This window comes from Pyxicephalus adspersus, chromosome 4, assembly GCF_032062135.1.
Source record: "Pyxicephalus adspersus chromosome 4, UCB_Pads_2.0, whole genome shotgun sequence".
Taxonomy (NCBI): Eukaryota; Metazoa; Chordata; class Amphibia; order Anura; family Pyxicephalidae; genus Pyxicephalus; species Pyxicephalus adspersus.
Window position 1 is genome coordinate 72,683,084 of NC_092861.1, and position 21,070 is coordinate 72,704,153.

Genomic DNA, 21,070 nt, shown 5'->3' on the forward strand with positions numbered 1-21,070 from the left:
AATTATCATAACAGCTTTGATAATTTGTCATGTTTAATTATGGTTTTAGTTGGGTTTCAACTTTGCAGTTTGAACATCCGTAGCAAATTGTACCAAAGGTTACAACTCTTTTGCCAAGTTTCTGCCATTGCTAGACAAACACTTTGTTCATTGTTGGGTTTTACACACGCATTTAGTATTTTTTCTTTTGGAGTACACATTTGTAACATGGCATCTCTTTTTCTCCTGTCATTGCCCTCCCCCATCCTCCCCCTTTCCACATTCTATTATTGTCTGACCGCTGTCCCATTTATCAGCCCCATCATATGCCCACCCTTCCCCCTCAATCCTAGTCCCAATTCCTCCCCCTAGTTAATCCTCCCACCCACCCAATACACCCTAGCACATCAGGACTCTTTCCACATGATTGCAAACCCAGAGAAAAGTCCTTTTAATTCTTTAAGCCCCTGCTGTATTTCCTGTGAAATGCATTATACAGGTAATATTCAAGACAATACAACCTTGAAGTTCCTTGCAGCCTAGTTCTTTGATTGATTTTAGGGATCCTCCATGTATTTCAATATTGGAGTCTGCATGAACCAAGATAGTTGTGTCATGTCCTGCCTCTTCATGTAAATGGTGACAAATCATCGTACCAGTCCTTCTATACTCAGCTATGATTGCCTGTAAATAGGCACTTGGCTGTTCATGACATCTACATGTGTACATCCAGTGTCCCTCTCAAGCCCCTGTCCTTCATCCTGTGCCTCCTTCCTGTGCTTGACCCATGTAGAAGCTGCTGATATTTGAAATATGGCATCCAAGTTTCCAAGTATGGTTTAGGGGATAGGTACATTGTTGCATTTAGTATTTATGAATGTTTCATTCATATGCAAATATAAACCCATCCCTTTGATCGACAGTAAAGGTGCGTACACACTTCCAATTTTTATCGTTCCAATCGAACGACGAACGATCGATTGGGCAAAAAATCGTTCGTAAAAAAGTAACCAACGACGCCGACGAACGAGGAAAGTCGCTGGAAACGAACGACCGGACCGACGGATCGGATTGGACGACGATCGTTGAGCATCGTTTGTGTGTACGGTCGTTCGTTGATCGTCCATGTTCAGAGCATGCGTGATGAACGAACGTCCGTTCACTTTCCTGTCGTGCACATAGTTCCTCTATCGCTCAAACGATCGTATCTATTGTGTGTACAATATCTACGAACGATCGTGTCGTTAACTCTATGTGCAGGATCGGTGCTATACGATCGTTCGTATATATCGTGCATGAACGTTCGTCGTTCGTTTTCCAACGATAATAATTGGAAGTGTGTACGTAGCTTAAGGATCAGTTTTCTCTCCTAAAATAATTTTCAGCTCTTCAGGGAACTCCTACTATAATTATATTCACAGATCACAGTACATTAGTGTGGTGATCAATGCCTCCTACGTTGGTGGCTAATGGGAGGAATGTCGCCCTTACAGATAGCTAAAAAGGTGGTGTGAGGTAAACTGATCTGAGAGTGACAAACTGTTCATGGGTCATGGAACCCCTAGCAACCTCTGGAGGAACCCTGGTTGAGGAACACTGGTATAGAACAAGGAAACAGAGTAATGATGTCATTACAAACAACCATTAAAGTGAAAAAAATTGAACAGACAGGCCCTTTATTGCAGAATGGAAAGGAGATGTCTCTTCTGTAATAAGATAAACTTAGCTTCTTGTTCACATTTTTTATCTACACTCACTTTTTCTCACTTCTTCACTTTGGTAACTCCTGCACATGTGCACAGCCAGGAGAATGCTGGGATATCTATCATCATACACTCTGCATGCTTGGTAAAGTATACAATAAAGGAAACATTGCAAAAAGAGAGGTAAGTTAATTCACTGAAGAAAGGACATTATTATTATTATTATTATTCTTTATAAACAGGACATCATCTGTCCCTTTTGCAATAAATGTTCTGCCTTACATTTTTTTATATTCAGTTGCACTGTTATATTTAAACGTTCCTCACTTTTTCATTGATTTTGTTCTGTATACTTAATGTTTAAAATTTTTTAAACTAACAGTGACAAAGTAACAAAAATGAATGCTTTTTTAAATTTCATTGCATATTTTTGCTTTTCAATTACATAAAGTAAAAATTTTTTTAACAAGTCAGTATCACTAAAAGTAAGCCTTACTTGTAAAAAATTATACATGTATCACTTACCGGTAGTTCTAAAATAACTTGCTGGGTCCTAAGTGCAAGTGCTGATTAATTTAGGTTACAGAAAAGACTGGTATATACATTTAGGATGAAGTAACAGTAATAGAAACTGCTCTTGTTTCTTTTGAGTATTATGGTGGCAGCTGCAGGGAGGGGTCATTTGTATAGTAATAGTAATACACTTTGTCTAAATGAGTAATAGTGTACCTTTAATATGTGTTATTTTATGTGGTTATGTGCATTGTATTAATCTGGCACATTCATTTTGAACTTGGTGCAAAAGCACCACAACAATTGCAGATAAATCTCTTTTTTTCAATGCGATGCATTGCATTGTTATACACTAAAGAACAAACTCATTGATGGCAAGGTGCCATGCTGGCAAGGTGTGTTGGGGTGCTGTTTAAAATGAATATTATGACAAATGACCAAACTGAAGATTATTATTATTATTATAATAATAATAATTTATTATTTATTATTATTTATAATGCGCCAACATATTACTTACTGCTGTACATTACATAGGGGTTGCAAGTTACAGATACAAACAATAAAACAGGAGGAGAGAACCCTGTTCAAAAGAGCTTACAATCTAAGAGGAGGGGGAAGTAGCACAAAGTAGGAGGGGAGATATGGATTGGGAGGTGAGTAGTTTGGATTTAAAGCTACCTAAACAAGCTTGAATTTTTCACGAAAAGATGGAAATGAAAGATGAATGATTGAGCGCTGTACATACAGCGTCGGTCTGTTCTATGGAGCCGGGGTAATAAAGCGAGCAGCACCCTGCGCTCTTCTCCCTTCATTTCCTTTGCTGTCGTTGGTCTTCTGTCATTCATGCATCTGCCAGGACGGATCCATGAACAACGTCAGATGGCCACTGTACACCTGTCAGATTCTTGTCTGAGATGAGCCCTGTGGCTTGTGTTGGCCTTAGAATCATCTGACATGTAGCACATATTCAGGGGAAAAAGAAGTCATAATGATGTAGTAGTAAACATAATAGATTACAGCACAGATATTCTAGTACCTGTTAATGAGAAAGAAGCCACAGTACAGTATGTCTCAGTTGAATATTAGTAAAATATTGAGTGGCTTTTTTTAAATGCTACTTTAGGATTTGAAGAGAGACAAAAATTAGATAACATTTTAAGGGGCAAACACAAGATTTTCAAGGAAGAGATTTGTGAACATAGAACTGACAAAATGTGCGAAATGTGCACTTTTTCTCCTTGTCCTCCTCCTGTTCTGTCCCCATCTTCTCCTATACCACCAGCAAAAAATGTCATCCCTGCAGAGAAGGCCAAAATAAACATGGGCAGGAACAGCAATGCAAAGTCAAGCTCCTACAGCTATAGGTCACCTACTCTTCCTCTGAGAGAAGCCTTTTCTTTGGAGTAACAGACTGCTTGCATACCAGGTAGCAGTAAAAAAACCCCTTTCCCTTATTCATAGCTTGGGTATATCGCATATTCAATTTTCCTTATCCAGCATCACTTTTTTTTGGTAAACATTATTTACAAATTTTCATGTTAACCTGAAACCTGATCCCTACTAGTAACATTAAATGCGGGAGCATTAATTATCTTCCATTATCATATTATATGGCATCACAAATATGTATTTTTTAGTTTAGTTTTTGCTTTGTCATCTATAAATGTGTCTTAGTCATCTATAAATGTATCCTATAAATGTATTTTAGAAACTTTATACAATTGAATTTGTTGTTTAACCCTGTTTATAAAGGTACAGGGAATTTATAAAGTTGTGAATTTAAAATTCATCAAACATTCTCTGAAGTCTCTCTCTCTGAAGTCTCTCTCTCTGAAGTCGTGAGCCAAACTTGAAACTTAAATAGCATTGGTACTACAATTCCCTGCGTCTATAAAACAGTCCAATGTGGGGCCACACATAGGCAGAGAGGCTGCTGGTCTATTGACGCGAGTGATGCCGCTACTACAATTCCCGACATTACGTATGTATGTTTCTATTTTTGCTAGGCATTTTTTTCCTCTGAGAAATTATTATCCTAAATAATTTGTTTAATGTGTTTGTTTTTTTATATCTTTATTTGATTGTATCTCTTCTTACTCTATGTGCTTGTTTGAATTTACTAAAACCTTCTTTCCTAAATAATTTATTTTGTCTGGCCGCTGAACCCCTCCAAGCAGGGTCCTTCTCCTGACCCAGCTGGTGGGTGCACCGCCCAGAGCCGCGGCCCACCTGTCAAACGGCGACGGGCCACTACCGGGGGTTGGGGACCTCTGTTGCATGGGATCACAGAAATCCAAGTGGCCAAACATTGCATTCAACAGAACAAAAAGTGTTAAGAAAGATGGATTTTGGTACATATAGGGGTCTATTTATAAAGAAGTTATTCTGACATGCCCTGAAACAATGGCAGTAATATATCATGCACCAGGAAATGTTTCTTTTTCTTTTTTTGGGCAGTTTTTTCTAATTGCTGATACAGTTGATTTTTAATTATTAATTTTCTTAGTAACCAAAATTAATACACTATTATGAAAAAAATATTTACTTTTTATCAATTTTAATAAATGTCTGTGAAGGTTCCCATTTATTTGGGTAATGCTTTATCTAGTAGTTGTCATATTAAATTAAACTTGTTTTATAACATTATTTATTTAGCTCATGTTCAGTTCATTTAACTACTACAAGCTATTTTCAATTATTACTTTAAACAGAACTAAATTCAAATAATAAAATTTGCAAGAAAGCTAGTTCTTTAATGCAGAAGGGACAGGCAGGCAATGGGTCTAATTTAATAAACTCTCCAAGACTGGAGAGGATACACTTTCATCAGTGAAGCTGAGTGATCCAGAATACCTGGAATTAATTTCCTAAATGTCATTTGATATTTGTTAGCAAATGTTTTCAATCCTGGACCAGATCCATTCCAGGTTTTTTTAATCACCCAGCTTCACTGATTAAAGTATATCCTCTCCAGTCTAAAATAAATCAGGCCCAATGCCTCTTCTGCAATAAAATAAACAGATTTTAAACAATCATGCTTACATTGATTTGCAAACTGATTCTTGTGATATATATTTACATATTTAATTATTATCATTTAATGATAATTAATATAAAATTGGTCATCATGGTATGAGTCTACACTCCAGCCTTGTCACATCAGAAGTGTCAGTCTGGGTGTTATGCTGTAAGACCAACCTATCTCCTAGCCTAGCCCAGTGATGATAACAGTCACTCAAAAAAAGTGTCATGTCATGAAAGTTCTATTTGAGTTATATAATGAGAGCCAAAAGCTTGTTAATTGACAGCTTTAGCCTTCTAAAAAAAGAGAAAATGTACTTTTCTAAAGTGAAAATTCACTTAGCTTAGTAAATGGTATGTTCATTTACCCTAAATAAATTCAGTATATCGGGCCCAGGTTTTCATCGATTCACTGCTATATAGACCCCAAAGTCAATTTAAAAAAAAAATCTTAAATTTAAAGTGAAAGCTGCAGTACCTAGTCTTTAAAAGAGCAGTTATTTAACCAAAGTGGAACTAAACCTACGATTACTCACCTATCCCCTTTCCATCGCAGGGCGCCCCCATCTTCTTCTTCAAAATAATCTTGATGGCTGTGCTGGGATGACATAACTCCCCCACGTGGGTGGCGTGGGTGATCATTCGCTCCCAGCATGTGCTAGGGAAGCTGGGGTTGCTGGGGTGGCAAGTAACACCGAGCTACACATGCACAGCTTAGCAAAGTTTCACAGCTGGACAGCAATCAGGCAGGTAGGAACGGGTATTGCAGAAGGACATCACCTTTCTCTTTTTGCAATAACCACCTTCCTTAATCACCCATGCTAAAAGTGGTACTTCAATTCTACTTTAACTCCTAACAATTTTAATATTGCCTATAATGAAGAACATAGAAAACAAATAAAACATTTTGGAAGTAAACCTGAATGCTAAGAAACACAATTTAATACATCTTTATATTGTTTATTCCACAAATAGCAATTATTTTTTTTGTGGATATAGGGAAAAAACAATTATATTTTGTTGTTTTATTGTGTTTTTCTGAATGTAGTGTAACCTGGGTATATCACATTTTTCACAGTCTAGTGGATTCCTTTTCTATTATTTGTTTAGTCTGGGTACTGAATGAATGCTGTACTTGCAGAGCTAAACAAAATGGTTACTTGAAGAAGTGAATGAGATCTTCTTAGTTTAATGCGGTTTATGTTTCTTTCTGTGTTTTGAGATAATTTTCTAATTGCTAATGAGGAAAATTTAACTTCTGGATACAGGATATGTTTTTTTTTTAATTTTTGAGTTTATGGTATGGTCTCAACTTTGGCCATTTTGATTTCAAAGACAAGTCATTAAAGTCTATACCAGCCAACATATCAAATTATTAGCACAGCTTCTGAACATGGTATTGGTATTCATCGAAATTGCTGGAAAATCAAAGTCTGACGGACTTGCCAAGAATTTTTTAAAAAGCATGTCGATTTTCTATAAATTAAAGTTGAAGTATGGTCAAACAACAATTTTTTTAAGCTGCCCGCCAACAAGTTGAGTTGTTCACAAAGCCCCTAAATAGTTATGCTAACATTGTAATACTTTATTTAACTGGGGAGGAGGAACGTGAGAACATGTCCAAACTGGTTAAAAAGGAATGCAGACATTTTTAAAGTCATGGAGGGTTAATATACATCAGACCTCCTCTCATTACCATCCCAGTGGTTTCATAAAATTAATGAGTGTCAGATATTGACAATGTAAAATCCACATTAAAATATGACATTTATGATTAAACATGGGAATAAGAAGATTGAATGTCCCTGAGAATTCACAAAGAACATTCACAGATCTGACTAAAAAAACTAAACTATTTTATTGCATAGTATGCTTGCTAGCTGCATCTTAGGGTAAGTCAATGAATTACCATGATTGGATTGTCTTAAAGTTGTAGGTGTTTTTATTTTTTTTTATTTAAAAATAAACATAAAGTGTGTTTCATTTGTCCTAAATTTCAGACCAGGTCCTTTGAGGCATAGAACATAGTAGAATAGTGAATTTGTAAGCCTCCCCCTTACCAGGCCCCCAGAACCTGGTTGACTAGAAAAGGAAGGGGTCCATAGTTGGAAAAGAGGATCTCTTTCTTACAACCTCCCCCCAAATGGTTGTGCTGGTCTGTGGTGGAGATTTGTGTTGTAAATCTACATTAATGAAATAAGCAGTTTTTTTTTACTGACTATCAGCACTAAAATAACAGTTCTCTTGGCTGGCTGTATGTAACTACAGTACAGAGCAGTTTCCTTGCCTTGTAGACAACCATCATCACTGTGGCTGGAGAGGGGAACTCTCTATAACTCTCTTTTCAGCCAAAGCTATTCAACTTGCATTGTCAGTCACTATTTAACAGGTGTTAACTTTGGGAGACCATCAATCTTGCTTTTTCCCATTCTTCTTCACTCACTAATTCTGCAACTTCACCTTCCTTAGCTCATTTAGCATCTGTTCCAGCATTCAAAGAACAAGAGATTGTGTCAAATATGACTTCCTACTTACAACTGGAATAGATATTGTGGTTGACAAGGTAGCCGAGCCACCACCAGATTCACCCAGTGTCCTGTAAAGATATCATAGTAATGCATGAAAGGGCACTTTTTGAGAAAGATAGAGACACCTGAGCTTGTTGTTATAATCTATTTGTTAGCAGTTGCAGCTTCAACAGCCATATAGGCACTGAGGTGCTGGGCATCGGAGTGGTTTGGGTTACACTTTTTTCTGCCCCAAAATATTGGGATAAAAGGCTGTTTGCTATACAGTTATACAGAAGAATTTGGAGTTAAAGTCAATATTGTGGTGTTTCACAGTGGCTCCACTTACAGCCTCCATTTGTTGGCTCTCACCACTTGAGGTGGATAAAGTTAAGGTCTTTCCTAATCCCATATATAATGTTGTTTAAATACAGAAAGCAGACTAAGTTGCAATGGTCACTCAATTTTAAACTTGTGCGTTTTAATAGTAACCATTTAGGACAGTGGTCGCCAACCAGTGGTTCGTGTGAAAATTTTGGTGGTCAACAGAAAAACTTGGACATTATTTGCAAGTTTTATGTTTAATAAATAATACAACAAAAATAATATTCTAATACTTCTATTCTGAATGACAATTTTCATTTTTATATTACACTAAATTCACAAACTGTACTAGAGGTGGAAAAACAAGGTAAGCACAGTGTGACGTCAGCGTAGTCTTTAAGTTGTATGAGACAACCGTTGCCGAGCCGTATGCTTCAGTATTGTTTCGACCATTACAACAGTCACCCCGCTCTGTGAATACCGATTCTCATCTGATTGTTTTATTTTATTTGTTTCTCAGATGCTCTTTTAGGTAAGTATGACTATAACGGTGTATTTCCTTTAACTTATATTTAATGACATCAAATAGTTTGACTTCGATAACCATCATTTCTTGTTTGGTCTTAGATTCGAATGAAATAGACCCATAATGAGTGAGAAAAGGCAAAGAAATATTTAGCATTTGTTTGGTAATATCAAAGATAATGCAACTAAAGATAATAGTAACAATAGAAATACTTCACTTAACCGTGAGCTGATCAATGAATCAGAGCCTCCACAGTCCTTGTCGGACACCATTAGGAAGACCATTTTTTACAAATGCATTTATCATTAAAAAAAATTCAAATTAATGGTCTGCGAGATTTAAAATTATACATTTAGTGGTCCGTGAGGTCTGAAAGGTTGGCAACCACTGATTTAAGAAAAAACAGGCCTAATGAGGCTAGTTCACAGTTGGCCTGAAATTGAACAGCAGCACTAATCCTTGCATTTTACATGTTGCAGCTAACATGGACTATTTTACTCTTTAATGTTTCACTTATGAAACCCCATGCTTTCAGCTATATTTAAAAAACAAAGCATTGTTTACAACTGGAATATAGATTTCTATAAAATTACTGAAAGCTGACACAGTCATATAGTTGGACCATGTAAGCTCATAAAGGGTGAAAGCTAACCTGTTCAGTAATAACCCTTTGACTGCCTACAGGGGATTTACTAGAAGCCAGTTTTACCTGTGCATTGATTATTTTATGTTTTCTTCGAGCTGTCAGAATATCTATTTTTGCTCAGGGGTCTTGTTAAATATTTTATCAAGTTGATAACACACACTACACATTTCTCTTTTAGCACTTCCAAGAAACAAAGTATTTTCTGCAGTTCAGTAGACCAACATCAGTGTTATAAGAAACTGCACATGATGGTAAAAAAAGAATTGCTGCAGTCCTGTACTCAAACAGTAAATATATTATTATTATACAGTGTATAAACAATATGTATGTGTAGAAAGAGGTAAGAAATAATTAGCTGCAAAAAAAAGTAGCATTTTGCACAAACGCTCCTTCTACAAGAGCCATCAAACAGCTATGTAACATTTGGAAAAGCTGCAAACTAAGTTAACTCCCTTGGACATTTCTAGTCCATCACAGGGTGAGCTGATGTTGAACTGGGTAACCCAATATACTATTTAAAATAGGCTTCTTTTTATTTTTCAAATAAAATACATTTTTCTGTTCTGAAAAGCATAACAAATAAATAAGCCTTTACTCTCCCATAGTTTCTAGTCACCATTTATTGTCAGTGCACTGATCTGTAGGGTTATGATTTCTAATTAGGCATAGTTTATAATATTGTTTATGATAATGTACCACTTAGAATTACAAACTTGGTATACCCAATTGGTTCTTGGTATACCCAAGGATTATGGAATAAATATAAAATACCATAATCAAAAGGGTTTAAAAATATTGCTGTACTTCCAGGTTCAACAATTGCACTTTTGTATTTTGTAAAACAGACTGAAAGAATATCTTGAAATATCTCTGAACATCTCTGAACATCATTTATAAGTGAGATTCTGAGACTGGTAGGATTCCATATTCATACAAACACACTGTCTTGGATTTATCTTCAAAAGGAGTGTTTAGTTATGATAATATGTCTTCAATGAGACTGAAAAAGTCTCATCTCTGAGAACTAAACACAAATCTTTTATTTTAGTTTAGTAAAATAATCTGACACAAGGCAATGTACATTTACGGCTCTAGTGCCAATTTGTACAGAAAAGGATAAAGCCAAGTAACATAAAAATACTTACAGTACATACATTTGTTTGCAGTTGTTTTGAAAACACAGCTGTGACCTGGGCAGGAATTCCTTCTGGTTAACAAGGTAATCATTGGGTTGTTACAATATACAGTTGGCCTGGTATATAAGTTTGCCAATGTTTTTCTTGGTGACCCATGCTATTCTCTGTCATGGCGTGATTTACTTTCTTTAAAATGTTGGCACCTTTCTCTTTCCTTGCCATCCAAGGCAGGAACGTTCTACTTATATCCGTGGTCAGTCCAGTCTCAAATACATAGTAGATATTGTAGAGACATTGGGCCTGATTTATTAAGGATTTCCAAGGCTTGAGAGGATACCCTTCTTTCACTGAAGCTGGGTGATCCAGCAAGCCTAGAATGAACCTGGTCCAGGATTCAAAACATTTGCTAACAAATGCAACACGAAATCCATTCCAGGTTTGCTGGATTACCCATCTTAATTTATGAAAATGTATCCTCTCCAGACTTGGAAAGCTTTAATTAATCAGGCCCATTTTCTTAATATAGTGGGTACTGGACAAGAATTTGTACCTGGATTCCTGGATATAATCCCAGAGACCCATTATTTTAGATTTCAAGGACATAGAAACTACTTTACCCTACACTGTTTTGTTACTCTCCTGCTCATCTGTTCCTATTAGGCCAAAATTATAAAAATGTAGCAATTAATTTTTGCTTAAAGACTCTTTATTTTTTTAACTTTTTATGAATTTTTTTAACTCTGTAATTGCCTAGCTCCAGCTGTCATTCTGTCTGTCACATAGGAAGGAACAACGCCAGCTATGATCACTATCACATTAGATGTTGTTTTTGCATGATCTTCAATCAGAAAGGTTCTTTATTGTGAATATAAGACCAGATTTGTTAGTGACAGCATGGTCTTAGAACCAGAATAACACTTTTTCAAATAAAAGTCATATTCCTCCCTTACACATATTTTAGCAGTCCTGATTTTCAATAGAACGTCACAATTCTTTTACTATACAGTATGTTCTCTGGTGTGGATGGGCTGGCTGCTGAGTTGGATATAGAACTAGGCACCTTTATCTCTAGGACATCTGAATGGATACCAAATAGATACAAATTTGATTTTCTTGTATTTATAACTCTTTGTTATCAGTGGAAGTCATTTTGTCACATCTAAAATAGAATCTGTTTTTCCTGAAACGTGCTTCACCTGAGTAACAGCTTTTTTTTTAAAGAATAGACTTCATGATTTCAGCCAGTTACATTAGTAATCTTCAGACCTACCTGACACATTATCATCCTTGATTTGGAGTGCTATGTACTTTGATAAACTGGTTGTTCTTTCCTTGGTATCTCAGATCTTAGTTGTTTGGAATTGCAGTGCTGTCCTCTGGTATGAGAGTACTGCTGACAATATATGGGTATGTTTATAAAACAGGTGCATCTTACTGGTGTGCCTAAAAATTACAGTGACTGATTCACCTATAGTGAATATTTGGTTAATGTCACATTCACTGATTTATAAATATACAGGGTTCAGCAACCTTTTCCACTATGTCATGCTCCCAAACATTACATTGTGACAAGTCCTAGCACACTCCTAACAGCTGCAAGACCATAAACTGGTGGATGGTGCAGTAAACCACAGATGGATAGTGCCATCATCGGCAGGGTATGTAATGCATTACCAGCACACCTTGATTCCATAAACAGGACATTTATCAGCAATGTGCAACAAACATTAGACAACTGGCATTGCAGCTTACCATAGAACAATGTAATGTTAGTTTTTATTCTTTTACCCTTATAGTTGTACAACTAATGGTAAGTTAAAGTCATTAATAAATATTTACTTGGCAATACAATACAAGCTATGAGTGCAGTGTTTAAGATTACAAAGCAAGGAAATAAAAAAGGTACCTCTGCCATGCATTTTTTTTAAATAAAAGCAATATTTCTTCAGAGTACATCTGAATGTGAGCTCAGACACCCAATATTCAAGTGTCCAATTGTGACTTTATTAGAGGAATACCCTGCCTAATTCTGACTTTGATTACTGGATTACATTGATGAAAGATGTCTAGTAATAGCTTGCACCTCCATTGTAGTGGTGATTGCTTAAAAGTACTAAATAGATTACTTTTCTTTTGAAGCAAAAGTATAGTTTTCCCATAGTAAGCAACATGACCTGTTTATTTTTTAACAGACATAGTAAATTTGCCGTATTTACTGAAACCCTGAGGAAAACCAGGTTAAGGCTAAGCATGTGACAACCCATCACCCCTCTACAATAAACTATATGTTGTCTAAATAGCCTGTTGGCTGGCCCCAGCAATGTCACCTTGGGGCTATGGGAAAGCACACAAAGAGCTGTGTAAATGTTTACAAGTCTTAATAATCTTAAAAAAAAGTCTTAAAAGTCCGTAAAAATCATTTAGACAGCCAAGATTTTCTGGGGTTTCTGAAAGTAGGGAGGCAGGGAGGTATGTGAAAGGTGTGTACAGCATGCATAATAATAACATATATAATCAAATGAAAAAACAACCTTAATACAAACAGAGGTATCTACCTGTACTTAAAAAAACAGAAAAACTACATTGACTTCAGGGAACAAAATGCAGCAGTCACTGCTAACATTCAAAACAGTAATCAACAGAAATGCTGATAAAATAATGTAAATAAATAAATCTATTGTGTTTTATTTGTTTTAGGGAATTAATTTAAAGAGTAAAACATAAAAGCATATAAGGCCTAATTTATTAAGCTTTACAAGGCTTTAATAAATTAGCTGAATTGAAATTAGCGGAAATTAAATTGCTAGCAAATGCTTTGAATCCTGGAGCCAATATACCATATTTTTCAAGCCATAAGACGCACCAGACCATAAGACGCACCAGTTTTTAGAGAAGGGAAATGAAGAAAAAAAAGATTCTGAAACAAATAGTGTCCTAAAATATTTTATGTGCATTAAAAACCAACATCACAGTCATAAACACATGCAATCAACCCTGTAAACAGCAGCATTTAGAACCATTATTAACAAATAAAGTCAGCAAAAGACAAGATTACTGCCATTGATTGTCCCCTTCTGCTCACTCTATGCAATGATTGTCCCTATCTGATCACTCTATGCACTCTATGCAATGACTGTCCCCTTCTGATCACTCTATGCAATGATTGTCCCCTTCTGATCACTCTATGCCATTGATTGTCCCCTTCTATTCACTTACCGGTAATTAAGTGTAGGGATCTCCGTTAGGGCAGGGATCAGCAGCTTGCTTCCTGGTGCAGAATGCCAGCTTGTTACTTTCAGTTTCACTCTGCACTGCAGCCAGGAGCAGAAACGTGCTGCAGCCAGCATCAAGGAGACACACACAGGAGAGAAACACGGTAAGAAACTTTTTTTTTAACAGCATATGTGTAGGCTATATTTGGACCATAAGACGCAGGGACTTTTTTCCCCCACTTCTGCGTCTTATGGTCCGAAAAATACGGTATATTTGTGAATCCTGGACCAGATCCATTGCAGGTTTCCTGTATCACCCAGCTTCACTGATGAAGTGCATCCTCTCCAGTCTTGGAGAGCTTTAATAAATCAGACCTATAGGAGAAGATACACTTTCATAAGTAAAGCTGGGTGATCCAGCAAACCTGGAATGGATCTGGTCCAGGATTCAAAATATTTGCTTTAATAAATCAGACCTATAGGAGAAGATACACTTTCATAAGTAAAGCTGGGTGATCCAGCAAACCTGGAATGGATCTGGTCCAGGAACTGGTTTTTGAAGAAACCAGTTCCAGGTTTTCTGGATCACCCAGCTTCACTGGTGAAAGTGCATCTCCCCAAGTCTTGGAAAGCTTTAATAAATCAGCCCCATAGTTTCAGTCTGTCAATACTTTCACCCCGTTTTTAAAGGTTAATGTATGGAGAGGGCTGCCTTTATCTATCTGCTAGCTGAGTTGTAACTTTGAAAAATGTAAAGAAAGGTGTTGAAGTAAACAGACACCTCTTCATTAGGAAGTGCTTCCTACCCCTGATAAATGACCTTTGAAACCCCAGCAGGTTATATAAGAAAATGCAGGAAGTGAAGGGGCAGAGATAAGGACATGTGTTCAGCCAGGGTAGGTGCCTGCACTCCTTTCAGAACACACTGACTACTGTGTCTGTGTGTAGTGCAGTATTATATTATTTCCCTCTGTAATACCTGGCTATACGTGATATCTGTTATCAGAGATCACTTTGGGAAATCCCTACTGCCAGTATATCAGCTACATATATATATACATATATATATATATATATATATATATATATATATATTTGATCTCCCTTTCAGTTATCTTTACTGATCTGCACTGTCTGTCTAGTTAGAGCTAGCATAGGTTAGGCATCTGACGGCCCATAGGTAGCATAGATCCGGTTGCATTTACAGATTAGTGTGATTGCTAGGGACTAAGTGGTAGTGCAGATAGGTTGTTCCTGAACTCCAGAGACTTTGCCTGCATCCCTGCAATCCAGGATCACAGCGCACACAACCTGGTGAGCTGTCAGCTCCGCTCCCCTGATTGCTCTTGGAGCCCTTTACTAGTTGTATGTGTTCTTGGATAGAGTTTCTTTATCCAAGAACACATGAGTCCTGTGTACCTGGATAGAGAAACTCTATCAAGGAACACTTACTACACGACAGCTTCGCTCCCCTGATTGCTGTTGCAGCCCTGTAGTATGTGTTCCTGGACAGAATTTCTCTATCCAGGAACACAGTGTGAGTCTCGCTGGCTGCTCATAAATGAATGCAGCGTGGGGAAAAAGGCTTGCCCTCATTCTGACCTGTAATGCCCGGGGATCTTTCACTGACAGGTGGATTCCCACGGCTGTATTTATGAATGCAGGCGTGGTAATCCTCCTATAGTGAAAACCTGGATTTCCGATGGTTTCTCAAATTTTCGCACCCATCGGAACTTCGAGGACATTTTTGTGAGAAAGTCAGAGACATTCTCACTCATCCCTAATCTTGACACTGATCATAACTGGAGGTATTTGTGGTTATAGACTGTATATATACCCGGGTATATCTGTGCACAATTCACTCAAGAACTCTGTCATGTATACTTATTGGTGTTTATGGATTGTATATTGTTATTACTGTTTTGAGATATAAAGCTTACAAATACTCCAACCTGTGTGTTCATTTAGCTGCAATGGTTAATGTTGCATGCTGGGTGTAGTGGTTCCTCAGGTGCTGTTTTATATTACTGTTAATAATTCTGGTTAATGTCCCAGGAAGGGAGCCCCTCTGCTAACAGAGACCCTGTCCTGGATGGAGGCACTGACAGCTTTATTAGTATCCTCACTCATCCACATAGCGAAGGCCCTGGATCCTCTCTGTTATCTACAGGTTAGCACCATAGCCTGGTTTGTTCGGGTAATTTACATGACATAACAGGGCTACAAGTATTTTCTGCTTTTGAGTTGCTTATGATGGGTCACTTGCTCCTAAACAACCTATTGTGTATTGTTGTTTTCCACCGGTAGATGGCACCACGTCCTCATGTAAAGTGTAACAATCTGTTTCTTATGACAAGAGTTTGTGATGACCTTTCACCTTTACACCTTTCAAGTTACATGAGGAGATATCGCCATCTAGTGGGCTGAGTATAAACCAATATTTTTTTTTCTAATGGCAATCTTGGTTTATACTCAAGTACATTATTTACAGTGTATAATTTGTTTTGATACCAGCCTACTCTCATAGCAGGATTAAGACTTCTAGAGGATGTGTAGGTTCTATGTGGAGTTCTAGAGGATGTGTAGGTTAAAGGCATTATACATACTGCATGTACTGCAGTGTACCATGTTGGAAAAAAAGGTGCAGACACAAATTTTGATTCATTGTGGTAGGTTAGGTAAGTTTATTTAAATGAATGAGTGTCTTAAAACAATCACAATATAACAACAACAATTTAAAGGCTGGTATAAATAGGCACTAATATCACTATGCTGCAGGTGCTCTTTTGCTTAGTTTTTTTTTGTTCATTCTACACTGTCTTGTAAATGTAAGTCAGACCCCATATCAGTGGTAATTGCAATCTGTCACTAGGAGCTTTGCCTGGTTCTAGACCTTCTGTTTGCTCCACTAATGTAATCCAGTAGTCAGTGGGATGGATATACCTCTGATGATGTCAAAGAGAGAAATACTGTACCCGAGGTGCATTTTTTGTTAGCACAAATGCTCGTGTAAGTGCTTATTAAATGTTTCTTGGAGAACATAGTTTAAATTCTACTGAAGCAAAAGCTGATGTGGATCATGGATAAGGCTTTGCAGCACTGTCCTGAAAAATAATTTAAAAACAAATTAAAATGCAATGTTAACGCTGCTGATTGTGCCAAAGAATAAGTCAGTGCACTAGAGGGCACTATTGGCTTGTAAAAACACATAGAATGTTTTTTTTGTTTTGTTTTTTTTTAGATGTCCAGACACATATTGTTTTTTCCACCGAGGCTAAGTTAATTTTATTCATTACTAAATTGTAAAGAGAGCAGTAACACAAACTATGTATATGATTACTGAAAGATTTATATATGCAATAATAAGCAAATCAATTACTCATACTTCCTATTTTGATGGCTGGAAGAGAACTAGTCACCACTGAGTTTCAGCAACCATTTGAATATTTAGTCTTGAAGCATTCTAATTCTACAGGATTATGTAACACAAACCTGCATTTTCCACTTTAACCCATTTTACATACTTAATCTAAGCCTAGCATTGTTTGGAATGTCTGGGGTTCAAGGTCACCTGAAGTCTTACAAGCATGCACATTGATAATACTGAATAATGATAAGGTTTGATATTTGGAATGATATGTAAGCCCAGCCAGGAATAGTTCTGAACGTATCCCATAGAACAGTTTACTCAAAGTAAAGTGCAATCTAACCAAAATATTTTGACTAGAGTTCACCTTCAGAACAAATCCAGTTTCAAGACAAAGATATTGGTGAGTAGGGAGGAGCAAGAATGCCTCCTTTCTTAATTACCGTATTTTTCGCCGTATAAGACGCTCCGGAATATAAGACGCACCCAATTTTAAAGGAGGAAAATCTAGAAAAAAAGATTCTGAAAGATTATTCCCCTTCTGATCACTCATGTGCCATTCATACCGGTATTCCCCTTCTGATCACTCATGTGCCATTCAAATTCCCTTTCTGATCACTCTCTACCTTTCAAATTCCCTTTCTGATCACTCTGTGTCATTCAAACTCCCCTTCTGATCACTCTGTCATTCAAACTCCCCTGCTGATCACTCTGTGCTTTTTTTCTATTGTACGGCAGTTAGGACAGGGAACAGCAGGTGGCGCTGTGCCGGCTTCTTTCGCTTTGCTTTACAGACAGGAGAAAACACGATGCTGGCAGAGGAGAGAAGAGAGAGACACGCTGCAGCCAGAAACACACGCAGGATCGGGTATCGGGTGAGTATAATATTCTAATTATTTTTTTAAAAACATTTGTCGTATAGGACGCACTAACTTTTCCCCCCTAGTTTTGGGGAAGAAAAAGTGCGTCTTATATGGCAAAAAATACGGTAACCTCTAGTGCCCGGGGATCGCAGGCTGTGCTGATCAATCAATGCAACCACGAATCAGGAATCATCAGGATTTTCTTTTTCTCAGCCAGTCAGAGAGCACTAGAGGTTTTGAATGGGGAGTCTTGTCCCCATTTAACCGCTAGTGCCGGGGATCGCACACTGACAAAAGGATTCCCAGGGCTGCATTAATTCATGCAGCCCTGGGAATCCACTGCGATCACCGTGCACTAGAGGTTAATTAACCTCTAGTGCCCGGGGATCGTGGGCTGTGCTGATCAATGAATGCAGTCACGGCAAGTCTCCCCATTCAAAACCTCTAGTGCTCTCTGATTGGCTGAGGAAAGGAAAATCCTGATGTTGCTTGAGCATCCCAGCCGTGCAGCCTGATGTATTTTATCAGCATCCCCAGCACACATTCTGAGGCTGTGCATGGCTGAAAGGGTTTTTAGAGGCAAATTAGTTCCTGGCTCTATCCTGCAATGCCATTGGCTGGTGCAACTAGCCTCCTGAGCCTGAGCAGGGACTTGCTAGAGACAAAAAGTGTGTGGCGTTTGATTGGGGGATTGGTTGCTGGACCAGGGCCTTACACCACTCCTTAAAATTTGCCTTCCTTTCCTCCCCGAAGTACCCTCCCCCTTTGTTGTTGTTGGGTATTTGTTATTTTAAGATATGCATCGTATGTTGTGGGTATAGTGGAATTTATATGCTAGTTTTTTTTTATTATTATGCATAATTGTTTGCTTTTATGCTTCAATATGTTACTTAAATGCAATGTTCTGTAGCTCATCTCTTTGAAAACTCAATATTTATAAAATAACAGATCATTTGCTGCAAATTCTTCAGGCATATGGTTGGTGACATGGTTTAGTAATGTGAAAAGTTACAAGTTGCTCACATAGAGGATGAAAAGTGTGCTAACAAAAAGGTGTCTTACGATCTCTTCATAAGGGTGCGTTTTCTTTGTTATTCAACAAGCACCTTGTAGTACCTCTTAGCTAAGAAAATGTTTGGTTTTTTATGAACATTTATGGAAAAAAATTAGAAATTTATAACTTTAGTTTTAAAAGGAAACAAGGAGCCTTCCCTAAAATATCTCGTGTGTAATGCTTTAGTAGACTAACCCCTTTCAGTTACAGTTACAGCTGACTATACAATGGCTATGGAGCCCAGAAGCAGTCATATATGAAGAAAACAATAGAATACATTTGAATGAAACAAATATAACTAAAATATATATTTTTAACTTTTTCCTTATTTTTGGGTGGAGGAAGCTCTGTAATGTGCAAATGTTGTAGTAAATTTACACATAAAGTGTTCATTCACAAATGCCAGAAATTGGCAAGCAACATTGAAGAGCTTGACGTTTTGATGACTGAAGAACATTATGATTTTATGGTTATTGCAGAATCATATCTTGGCACGTCACTTAATTGACATTTTCAATATTCCTTGCTAAGTGGAGGTCCAAAATGACTCCTGCTGAGTCAGAGCTACAACTCTCCAATTGGCAGGAAACATATGCTTAAAATGTGTCTTCTACTTAAATGAAATTAATTATAAGGCTTTGTGTGAATCTAATTTTAATGATAACACATTTCTAACTGAATCCAAAGGTAAAATGTGTGAATTTTGGGTAAAGTTGGGTGAAACATGTGAAGACTTCTAAAAGTTTAAAGGAACTTTGGGACATGACCAGTGGCCATGACATACCGTATTTTTCGCTGTATAAGACGCTCCGGAATATAAGACGCACCCAATTTTAAAGGAGGAAAATCTAGAAAAAAAAAGATTCTGAAAGATTATTCCCCTTCTGATCACTCATGTGCCATTCATACCGGTATTCCCCTTCTGATCACCCATGTGCCATTCAAATTCCCTTTCTGATCACTCTGTGTCATTCAAAATTCCCTTCTGATCACTCCGTCATTCAAATTCCCTTTCTGATCACTCTGTGTCATTCAAAATTCCCTTCTGATCACTCTGTCATTCAAATTCCCCTTCTGATCACTCTGTGCTTTTTTTCCACTGTACGGCAGTTAGGACAGGGAACAGCAGGTGGCGCTGTGCCGGCTTCTTTCGCTCTGCTTTACAGACAGAAGACACGATGCTGGCAGAGGAGAGGAAAACACACGCTGCATGCAGCCAGAGACACACGCAGGATCGGGTATCGGGTGAGTATATTATTTTAATTATTTTATAACACATTTGTCGTATAGGACGCACTAACTTCCCCCCCCCAGTTTTGGGGAAGAAAAAGTGCGTCTTATACGGCAAAAAATACGGTAATTTAATTTTAAACAAGCAAAAAGTCTCTCCAAAGAAAACACAAATCTAGGTATTTTTAACTTAAGTTTTGTAGAGCAGGAAGGAGTTAAAGCTGTTATAATGTTATTTTTCTGTCTATATTTTTCATTCCAGAGAATTGTCCAACAAAATGGGTACCCCCCCCCTTAGACCTAATAGACCTAAACAAGTAATTAAAACCCTGTTGCCCCATTGCAAGGCAAGTGTTTACTTTATTTCTGGATTTAGGATTTAAAAGGGAATGGCAGCCAAAAAGAGTTAGGCTAAATCCCACTACCCAAAAATATATTTAAATATGTTAATAGCAAAAATACAACAACAGAAAAACATTTTGGACCCTTTAAAATAAGGACAAGCGAAAGCAATAAAAACATTTAATACCTACCTAAATGTATATAAAAATAAGTATTGTAACTCTGGCATATTAGAAAATATGCTAAAATGTGTAAACAGAAGAAAATATGAAGAACAGGGGTTTATGGCTAAATTTCAATATGTGTATTTACAAATCCCAATTAATATAAAGCAACGAAACAAACTGAATTATATAAAAAAAAGTGTTACCCGTGCCCATGTAGAACAGTATGGGATCAGGGTAATAGGTCTAGACAAAATAGAGCTGACCATAGAATATTAGAGTCGAAAATTAAGGGTGAAATGTCTCGCAACCTGACGCGTTATACCTTACGGCTTCTTTACAGGAATTAAAGGTAGTCCCCGGGTTAAGGACACCCAACATATGGGCGACTCCTAGATACGAATGGATCTTCCCTGCTCACTCCTGTGCAGGATGGAGGCTCAATAAGGGGCAGCTTGTATAAATTACAGAAGAAATCTT

General features: G+C 37.3%; 1 long non-coding RNA gene across 1 annotated transcript in view; it reads left to right on the top strand.

Moving 5' to 3' along the window:
• The first annotated feature begins 1,362 nt into the window (after nt 1-1,362).
• The window catches only part of LOC140330065 (uncharacterized), a 31,497-nt gene continuing 11,789 nt past the window's right edge, over nt 1,363-21,070 (top strand). The window contains exon 1 of the long non-coding RNA XR_011920597.1: nt 1,363-1,865. This is a non-coding gene — a long non-coding RNA (uncharacterized lncRNA). The remainder of the gene's footprint in view (nt 1,866-21,070) is intronic.